Below are 9725 nucleotides of genomic sequence, written 5' to 3' on the forward strand. Positions count from 1 at the left end.
TAAGATATGCAAATTAGTGGGAAGGGCCCCGCTTTCGGCAAGATGCAAATGGTGGTGGGGAGGGGGGAAAACCGAGAGAGAGAAAGCCCAAGGGGCAGTCGTGGGGAGCCGGAGACCCGGGCCAGGAGCGGGGCTTGCCAGGGCCTATTGTACTCACGCTGCGGGGCTGAAGACCTTCTTTTGCGGGTTCTGTTTATCAGCTAAACTTTAGCTGACTTTTGGACTTGTTAAAGCAAGTGGCTTCTAGCCTAGGTGCGGGGATTTTTCCACTGGCCTGAAAGAAGAAACTGCGCTTCTGGGGTTCAGATGAGAGCGGGAGAAAATCGAAGTGCTCTTGGAAAAAGATGGAGGAGGATGCGAAAAGTACAGAACTTCCAAGGCGTGCACAGGTGGTAAATCCGGAGAACCAGCGGGGTGGAGGCGAAACTGTCCTCCTGGGCTTCAGCGCGGAGGCCAGGGGGAAGGTGGCGGGGGTCTTAGGAGGAATGAGTGTGGATGGAAGGGACCCCATTTATTTCTACCTCGGTTACTGCTCGTTAGGCCCAATCCCTCCCTGTTGGATTTGCAGGACTGTGGGCCGCGATAGCGTGGGCAAGGGTGAAGGAGTTACCGACTGATTTATGACCAGAGGGAGTAGCCGAAGCGGAGGTCCCCGTAGCAGCCAGAGCTGGACGCCTGGGTGCCGACCTCCTGTTTATAACCGGAATATCAAAGCGCCTCCACTTTGGCAGCAAAACTAGGACGGTGAGGACTCCTTTCTAGGAGTGAAAGTGAAGCTCGGGCTGTAGCTGAATGAATAGCTGAGCTGCGCGTCCCGGGGCTCACTCACTTCTGGTTTGTTCGCAGTTCCAGGACCCTCGCAGCACACGCCCACGGCCTGAGACACGTTGTGCAACTGCAAGGTCACTGCTCTAGTGCATGCCAAGCGGAGAAGGCACCGACAAAATCACTGAAGGAAAGAGGTTTTCCCCACCCAGACCTGGCCGGGAAGGAAGCCCTGGGCCCCTCAGCACTGCAAGAGTTTCTACCGCAACTCCCCTGGGGCGCCGAGGGGGAGGAAGGAGGCACCCAACTCACCCAAACCTACAGGCTGGGACCTGACTTGCAGAACCGGGGAAGGGGCTCCTGAGGGTCCAGCATTCACTGACTCCTGGGGCAGAGGACACTTGCCTTGGACCCACAGTTTCCTTATCTGTGAAAAAAGCTCCTGATAGGTGCAGGGCAGCAGAGTTGTATACATTCAATAAGACCACCTCGTTCTAAAAATAGTGTGCACACTTTCCAGTCTGGGAAGGCAGTAGGCCAGTGAAACTCTAGCACTTCTGGAAGCTTAGAGTTCTAAGAATTGGGGAGAGCTACAGTGGGGATGGGAAGGACTGAGCAATTAGGGACAAAAATTAAGCATCAGCAGGAAAATTGCAAAGGAGCTTCCAAATATATTCTCCTTTCTCTCCCACCTTCAAAGATAATTAGGAGAAACTTGAATTTAAGCTAGGGATAAGAGAGGAATTTTAGCACGGATGAGGAAGGGTCCAGCAACCTTCCAAACAGGTACAGAATCAAACATCCTGAGTGTATGAAAGCTGATGATGTGGTTGATCCAACTCAGGGTGTTAAGGGGGTGAGGATGCCTTTTTAAAATACAAAGTGGACAACAGATGCCTGGGCCACCTGTCTTGGGAGCCAGGAAGAAAAGAGGTAGTCGTGTGCATAGACCCCTGGGGAAGGTTTACACCTATCTCAGTCCCTCTTCCCTGAGAAAGGGGTAATAAGTCCACAGGAATGAGGGCCCTTCATTCCACCTCGTTTTCTAGCTTATTGTGACATATAGCAGATGCTTGTCTACTGTAATGTTCTCTGTCTCCCCAGCTCCTCTCAGGCAGGATGACATGTTCAGAGTAAATGTCCTTGGAGGACAATCTCTCTCTCTCTCTCTCTCTCTCTCTCTCTCTCTCTCTCTCTCTCTCTCTCTCTCTCTCTATAGAAGCATCAAGTGTAATGTAGATGAGTTTCTTCCCCCACCCTCTTTCTCTTTTTTGTGGTACCAGGGATCGAACTCAGGACCTTGCACTTTCGAGCCAGGCAGCATCGGCACCACTGAGCTAAATCCTGGGCCAATCAGTTTCTCTTTTAACAACACAGCTTTGTTTTGTAGTTCTAACTACTGAGTAACCCCTTGGACTTCCAAGCCTCCTTTTCTCTCAAAATTCAGGGACCGACAATCCCATTCTTCCCAAAACCTCAGCCACCCAAATAAAGGTACAGAAATTACACACAGAATACAGTTGACAATTCCTATGAGTGTCCAGTTATGTCTTCCAAGTAATCTTGCCATTCATATTCAGAAACTTCCTGTAATCCCCTTCCCCATACCTACCTTGTGTTTGTCACTCGGTGCTATAGTAGGTGGTCATCAAGTAGTCACAATGACTGTGAACAGATTCAGTATCTACCCTAAAGATATCTTAAAAAGAATAAGTAACTAACAGTGCATCCTTTAGGGTGTAGGTCTTGGATATTAGCATCTAAATGAGTTAATTCTTGAAACTCCTCAGTGAAACCTCCTTCTCCAATAGAGGAAGACTTAGTATGTCTGCAATAATCTTTGCTTACACTACACATGGGATAAACTGAGGATAGATTGAGGTAGTAGCCTCATGTTAAAGATGGGAAAATAAGCGGGGCACTGTAGTTAGGGAGGCTGAGGCAGGAAAATCATTCTGGACAACTTAACAACACTCTGTCTCAAAATAAAATGAAAAGTGCTAGGAATGTAGCTCAGTGGTAGAATGTTTGCCTAGCATGCATGGAGAGTCCACAGAGAGGTTGCTTGTAGCCACTGGAGTAAGTTAATGGGAGTGCTATTTGGAGCCGGGCTTTAGGATGAAAGAGGAGGGTCCCTAGCTTTCATTGTGCTGGGAGGTGAGAGTTGAAAGGGAGATTCTTTGGGGGCAGGGGGAGAATACACAGTTGAAAACAGAGGGCAGGCTGGCTTTGGAGTCAAGCAGACCTAAATGTGCTAAAGGATAATGATGGTGTATTGTGTTTTTGTGAAAATCAAATGCATTAGCAATTGCAAGTTCCTGGAGTATGGCAGGCTCTTATATATTTAGAAAAAAAAAGACACCATGAAATCATGCTGCGTAGTGAGGCAACTAACTCATCTCTTTGGGCTTTTATATTCCCAAGTTGTTTTCAAGAGTTACTGAATTTGAAGAGACAGTATTAGGCACTTCTACCAATGAATTTGGAGTCAGATTCCAAGATTTTCTAAGGGAGATGTGGTCCCCGGTATGAAATCATTTGAAATCCATTTGGCATATCACTTTATGAAGGTTTTCCAAGCATCATGTTGGTAATTTTACCAAATGGTGAACTCACTTCCTCTGTAATTTATTTTCTTCAGTTGCTTACACAGTCTCCCCTCCTACCACCGTTACCACTTTCCATGTTTAACTTTCTTTGTTTACAGAAGGGAGACCCTGCCTGGTCTTTCCAACCTCGGCTGTTCCACTCTCTAAGGCTTCCCATCGATTTGGCAGTGACTAGCAGGGCTCCAAGTGCAATTATCTCTAGAATAAAACATAAATATCATTCTATTCTGGTCTGAAGGTGATTGGAGAGCTTACTGATAGGAAAAAGTGTTGAAACCCATAGAATATTCTAGACTCCAAGGTCAGGAGCCTGAGATTCTAATTCTGGCTATAATACTCCTTTCTGGATGATTCTTCACCTACCAAAGGCTTTGGTGAGCACCTCCTCCGGGCCTCTGATTTTGGTTTTGCAAAATGACCAGTTGGTTTGGACAAGCATTTAAGGCCTCGAACTTTCCTATTATTTGAAATGACTAAAAGGTCTTAAATTACTGGGGTTCCCACTTCCAGGTCTTTGGCCAGATGGTCCAAGAGCTCAGGACAAATCTCTGAGTAGTGGTGGACATGAGATATTTGACTAGCCCATGAAAAAATACACTACAGACTGTAAAGGTGCACAAGGGCTAGGGACCTTCTCATGTCTTGCTCTACAGTGCCCGGAGTGGTGCTGATATACAGTAGATGCTTAACAAAATACTTGTTGAATAAATGAAGAAGTGAATACTCTGGATTATACTGTTAAGGATGATTTTTTTGTTTCCTTATTTATACTTGTCAGATTTTCTCAATTGTCAGCAGTGAAATTCTAGTCTAAAAATAATATTTTTCCCCAGACACAAAAGGATATGTACCATGTGATCGCATTCATAGGAATTTTAAAAGAAGGAAGAGTAATCTACAGTGGTAGAAGTTTCTGGAGTGCTAGAAAGGTTCTTAGTTTTAATCAGGATGGGGGATATGTCGAGTCTTTACATGTAGGATTTGTGGATATTGCTGCATGTAAGCTATAACTTAGTAAAAGTAATTTTAAAACAAGTCCAAAGTATAAAATGTAAGCAGCAGAAGTCACCTTCTCACACCTTCAACTGTTTACAGTTAATACATGGCCCTCCAGAATCTTTTCTATTCACCACATATAATTGATTGCCGTTAAAATCTATGCACTAGTATATCCCAGGAACCAGCAAACTTTTTTCTGTAAAGGGGCTAGATAATAAATATTTTAGGCTTTGTGGGCCAGAAAATCTCTGTGCCAACTATTCACTTTGCTATTGTAGACAATACAAAAATGTGTGTGGCTGTATTCCAATAAAACTTTATGGATAAAAACATTTGGCTGGCTGGATTTGGTCCAGTTTGTCAACCTTGGATGAAACACGTATCCAGGTCAAAATCTGAAGATCCAAATGAGACCTTAGAAGTCATCTGACTTCTCTTTTGGGATGAGGAAGCAGATTCTTCATTTTGGGAGGAAAATGACCTTCCCAAGAGATATAACACAGGGGACTAGGGAAATCCTGGCTTTGGAATCAGGAATAGCAGTAACTTTCTGAGGATATGGAGTTTGACTTTGGACAATTACCTCATTTTTTTAAGCCTTTATATTATGAACATATGTAAATGTTGATAACAATGGGCCTTATGCCACATAGGTTTGTTGAGAGAGTTAAATGAATTAATACAGAAAAGCACTTTGCATGGTGTCAACACAAGCTGGGAACAAATTAAGTTCTTGCTAATCATAGCACATGGGTTAAGGGTCCCCTCCTTTCTGCTCCGCCATTCTTTAATGCATAGCTTGTGGGGTAAGTTTATTACCAAAGCTCCCAAATGTTCACTCTGTCTGAAGCCCTTTGGGAAGCTCTGTGAGAGAATAACAAATGGATACAGGAAGATAGCAAATCCCACTCATTTCAGCCATTGGCTTCCTTTCTAGAAATCCCTTCCAGCTCTGAGCCTTTATTTCCCCAACATGCTGCTATTAAATGGCCTTTGCCAGGGAAACTCCTAACAGTAAAGAAGATTCCTTTCCTTTTGATCCAATAACCCACATCCTTCTGCTGGGTCATATTTAACATAGGGTGTTTCCAGTAGCTTGTAAAAGATTAAATTAAAAATGAATGAATGATCTAGTATGATATTAAACTAATAAATACTACACCTAGCATGGAAGCCTTCGTTCCAGAACAATACCTCCTGCTTTTCCTTCCTTTGCAACACCCATGAAAAGTGGGTAGTGGGCCCTGTGCACAGTAGGTGATCCAAGAATGTTTATTGAATAAATGGTAAGCTCAGGGTAAGTAGGTATTACATGAATGTCTACTAAATAAACGATATGGGCTAGGTTATACATCTTAGGGAAAAAAAGAAATAATGTTTCCTAAAATTTCTTGCAATCTGTTTTCAGATTAATATTAAAATAAGCATTATTGTCACACCCAATAATTGCATGCTTCCTTCTTTTCCTCTTCACAAACCCATAAGGCAGGCCCTATCATCCTCACTTTAATGGTGAGGAAATGGAAGTTCCAAGATGGTAAGGAAGCCTAGTGTTGTGGAGCACACTTGTAATTCCAGTTACTCTGGAGGCTGAGGCAGGAGGATCACAAGTTTCAGGTCTACCTGGACTACGTAATGAGAACTTGTCTCAAAATAAAATAAAAAAGAGTTGGGGATGTAGCTCAGTGGTAGAGTGGTTGTCTAGCATGTGTAAGGCCTTGGCATATTACTCCTCAGTACATTAACCAAAAAAAAATTTTTTTTAAAGAAAATGTATTGACCTAAGAGCCCAAAAATGGTTAAGAATTGGAGCCTGGGACTTGGACTGAGGACCCCCTGATCCACGTTAAGTGGCCAGCTTCTGTGCTTTTGTACCTTCCAAGCCCTCTACCCAGCTAGACAGAAGGGGAAACATCCAGAAAGCACTCTGAGCAGTCACCCTAGACTTATACACACCCACCCACCCACCCACCCACACACACACGTGGGGGGGGAGATTTCAAAGTCTCTCCTGTCAGAGGAGGTATCTGATATGTAAAGAAGTGTATTGGTACAGAGATTTATGATGTACAGAGAGCTTCCTCCTTTCCTTCAGTCCTCAAAATAGTCCCGTGAAGAAGGCATGGCAGGCATTACTGTCCACAATAGACAGGTGACAACAGAAAGTCATGACAGGGCTGTTGCTGAGCAGAATTAAATGCCTGGTCTTCAGGTCTGAACATCTCTCCTTTGGCAGAGAGGAATCATTGAAAGTTTTTAAGGAGGTGTGTGTTTTAAAATGTATTTTTTAGAGAATGCTTATGACATCAATAACTAGTAGTAGCTATTTATTGGATGCTTACACCGCTGTGCTAAGACTTACACCATTATCTTATTCAATCCTTATAATTATTTGAAGTTGACTCTCATTATCTCAATTTTACAAAATTAAAATGATTCAGTGGTTAAATATTCTCTAATTTTTCCTTTTTCCTGGAGTCAGAATGCTGGGATTCAAACTTTGGATTCAATAACTGTGTATGAGTAATTTGTTCAAACTTCCCATACCTCAAGGTACCAGTATTTAAAGTGGGGACAGAGATGGGATTACTTAATAGGGAGGTTGTAATGAGTAAATGACTTGATACATGTCAAGCGATTAGAAGGCTGGCTGTCAATAAGCTCCTAATAATTCCTAGCTGTGATGGTGGTGATTGGCCAAGGTGGCACACCCAGAGAGCGAGTGACCCAGCAGGCTGTTTGCTGGAGACCCTCCAGGGAGCCTTTGCGCTTCTGCAGGCAGGAGGTAGGTGATGGTCAAATAGGTGCAGTATAATTAAAAAAGAAAAATAATGTAAGCACCTCATTCCCATTATTTGCATTAATTATAACATGTACCACAAACTAACATTCTATGTCCATTACAAAATTAACACAAAAATAAAAATGTACGGTTAACATGAATATGCAGACAAGTGCTAAGATCCTCTTCCTGTCCCTTCCATATATCATCTTGCACACCCCGACTTGGGGACCCCAGTTCTCAAGGAAGAAAGTACTAACTTTTATTTTACTTTTGGATAAACAGAAATACGTTTAGAGGCCTCCAGACAGCTACCTTTTGGGAATTTTCTAAAATTTGGAAAAAAGTATGGGGAAATTGATTAGAGGTACTGCAGTACCTCGATTTGCGAACTTAATTAGTTCCATGATTTTGGAAAAGATGAATACAGTTATGTTTATCACCCCATGCAGAGTTTGCAAAGACAAAGTTTTGCCAAATGCTTCTGTTTGTGAACTAAATTATTTGCAAACAAAAGCACTGGTGAACCAAGTTACCACTGTATAGGATGAGAGAAAGAAAAAATGGAAGAAGAGGATAACAGAAAAGAGATAAAAGAAATAAAATGATTTTTTTGTGATATTGGGGATTGAACTGGGGCCTCCCACATAATAATTTCTTTAAAGGAAGAAAGATAAAAAGGGAAGAAGAGAAGGAAGAAAAATGAAATAAATGAAGGAAAATAGAAAAGAAGAGAAAGAAAGAGAGGGTCAAAGGGAACAGGAAAAATGTCCTCTCCTCATCCACTGGACAGAGGCAGTGCTTCTGCTGTGGCGCTGGCCTTTGCTCGGACCCCTCTGTGTCGTAGGAATGTTCTGTCACAGTGTATAGGCTGGACCTTGGCCTGTTTCCACACGTTCAGAAACACTGGCTAATGAAGTAGAGATAGCTTTCTGGTCCACGTCTCTTACCCTATAGCTAGGCCTCACTTGGTGGTGGTGTCAGGAGTGATGTCAAGCCTGACCCTTTCCCATCACTGTCCCACACACCTCATTAACTTCTTGCAGCTGGAGGTGTCTGTGAGGGATCAGAAAAGCTGCCAGGTTCTTCAGAGAGTGGAGCTGTGCTCAGAAGCTCCTACCCCTGAGGCGTCTCCTGCAGAGGATGGGAGACAACCTGGTTTATAGAGCACTGGAAGGGAAAAAAGTCCTGTTCCAAGTAGAATGCTGAATACTTTTTCTTTTTCCGTTCTTTGCTTTAAAACGAAAGACTTAAACAAAGTGCTTTCAGTGTAGAACAAATCAAATAAAATAATACAAAGTAGGACACAAAATAATACCACATGAAAAGACAAGCAATGCTTACCAAATGGAATTTTCTAACTTTGAATTTGATCGAACCCTGGAGCATGAGAAGTATGTAGTATTTGTTGACTGACTGAATGAATGGAGAATTTTGGCAATAATCTTGTGACAATATGAAATGGGCAGTGGCTTCATAAAACTACAGAAATTGAGGCCCAAGGTCATGTGAGTGATTAGTGCCAAGTCCTCTGCTGTCACCAGGGCTCTGGTTTCATGAATTCTTTTGTTTCCTTCAGGAAGACTTGTCCCTTGCCTCAGTGTTCTGATCCCGTCATTCCTTTAGGACGAGTTGTAGTTCATGTACACTGAGCACCTATGGGAAGACACACGCGGTGTTGGATGTGGGTGGTGTAGGGAACAAAGCTACAAAGCTGGCCCCTGCCCTCCCGAAGTGAGTGGCAGGCACTCTTGGACCTTATGACAACTGCAGTGACCTTTAAGCCTATCATTTTCACTATCATTTCCTTGTCTCGTTATTGAATATTTTTCTTTTTTTGTTTTGTTTTGTTTTGTTTGGCACCGGGGATCAAACTCGGGTCCTTGCACTTGCGCAGCAGGGAGCCGAAACCACTGAGCTAAATCCCCGGCCCATTGAATATTTTTCTTATCTATGTGAGCATCTGCTTTTTAAAAAGGTATTTATTTATTTATTTTTATTTATTTATTTTTTGGGGGGGGTACTGGGGATCGAACTCAGGTCCTTGCACTTGCAAGGCAAGTGGCGGAACCACTGAGCTAAATCCCCGGCCCCAAAAGTTATTTATTTTTTAAATTACAAAAATAGTAAACATCAGAGACATTAGCACATCCATGTGCACAGCAGCCTTATTTACACCAGCAAAAATGTGTCCTTCAACAGGTGAATAAAATGATATGTAGTCTTGGCATGCAATCGAGTATTAGCCAGTCATAAAAGGGAATGAAATTTTACACATGCTACAACATAGATGGATCTTAAATACATTATACTAAGTGAAATAAGACAGGCACAAAGGACAAACATCACAGAATTCTATTTATATGGGGTAGGCAAGTGAGTCAATGGTCCTAGAATTTTTTTCTCCTCCTCTTCTCATCTCTCCTCTCCTCTCTGCTCCTCCCCTCCCCTCCCCTCCCCCACCCCCTGCAATACTGAGGATTGAACTCAAGGCCATCAAACTGAGCTGCATCCCCAGCCCTCTTATTTATCTTTTATTTCAAGACAGGGTCTTGCTAAATTGCTAAGTT

At 42.9% G+C, this 9725-nt stretch overlaps 1 long non-coding RNA gene across 2 annotated transcripts; it reads left to right on the forward strand.

The window, feature by feature from the left end:
* The first annotated feature begins 247 nt into the window (after positions 1 to 247).
* LOC106008217 (uncharacterized) lies at positions 248 to 4705 on the forward strand. Of its 2 annotated transcripts, none has more exons than XR_001182678.3 (3): positions 248 to 389; positions 569 to 744; positions 847 to 4705. It is a non-coding gene; the product is annotated as an uncharacterized LOC106008217 (long non-coding RNA). The 2 variants fall into 2 exon arrangements; XR_002391091.2 differs by having other exon boundaries at positions 252 to 392.
* The last annotated feature ends 5020 nt before the right edge of the window (positions 4706 to 9725 follow it).

Source organism: Heterocephalus glaber, unplaced genomic scaffold, assembly GCF_053883595.1.
Source record: "Heterocephalus glaber isolate CG9 unplaced genomic scaffold, H.glaber_assembly_v1.0 deba00001564, whole genome shotgun sequence".
Taxonomy (NCBI): domain Eukaryota; kingdom Metazoa; phylum Chordata; class Mammalia; order Rodentia; family Bathyergidae; genus Heterocephalus; species Heterocephalus glaber.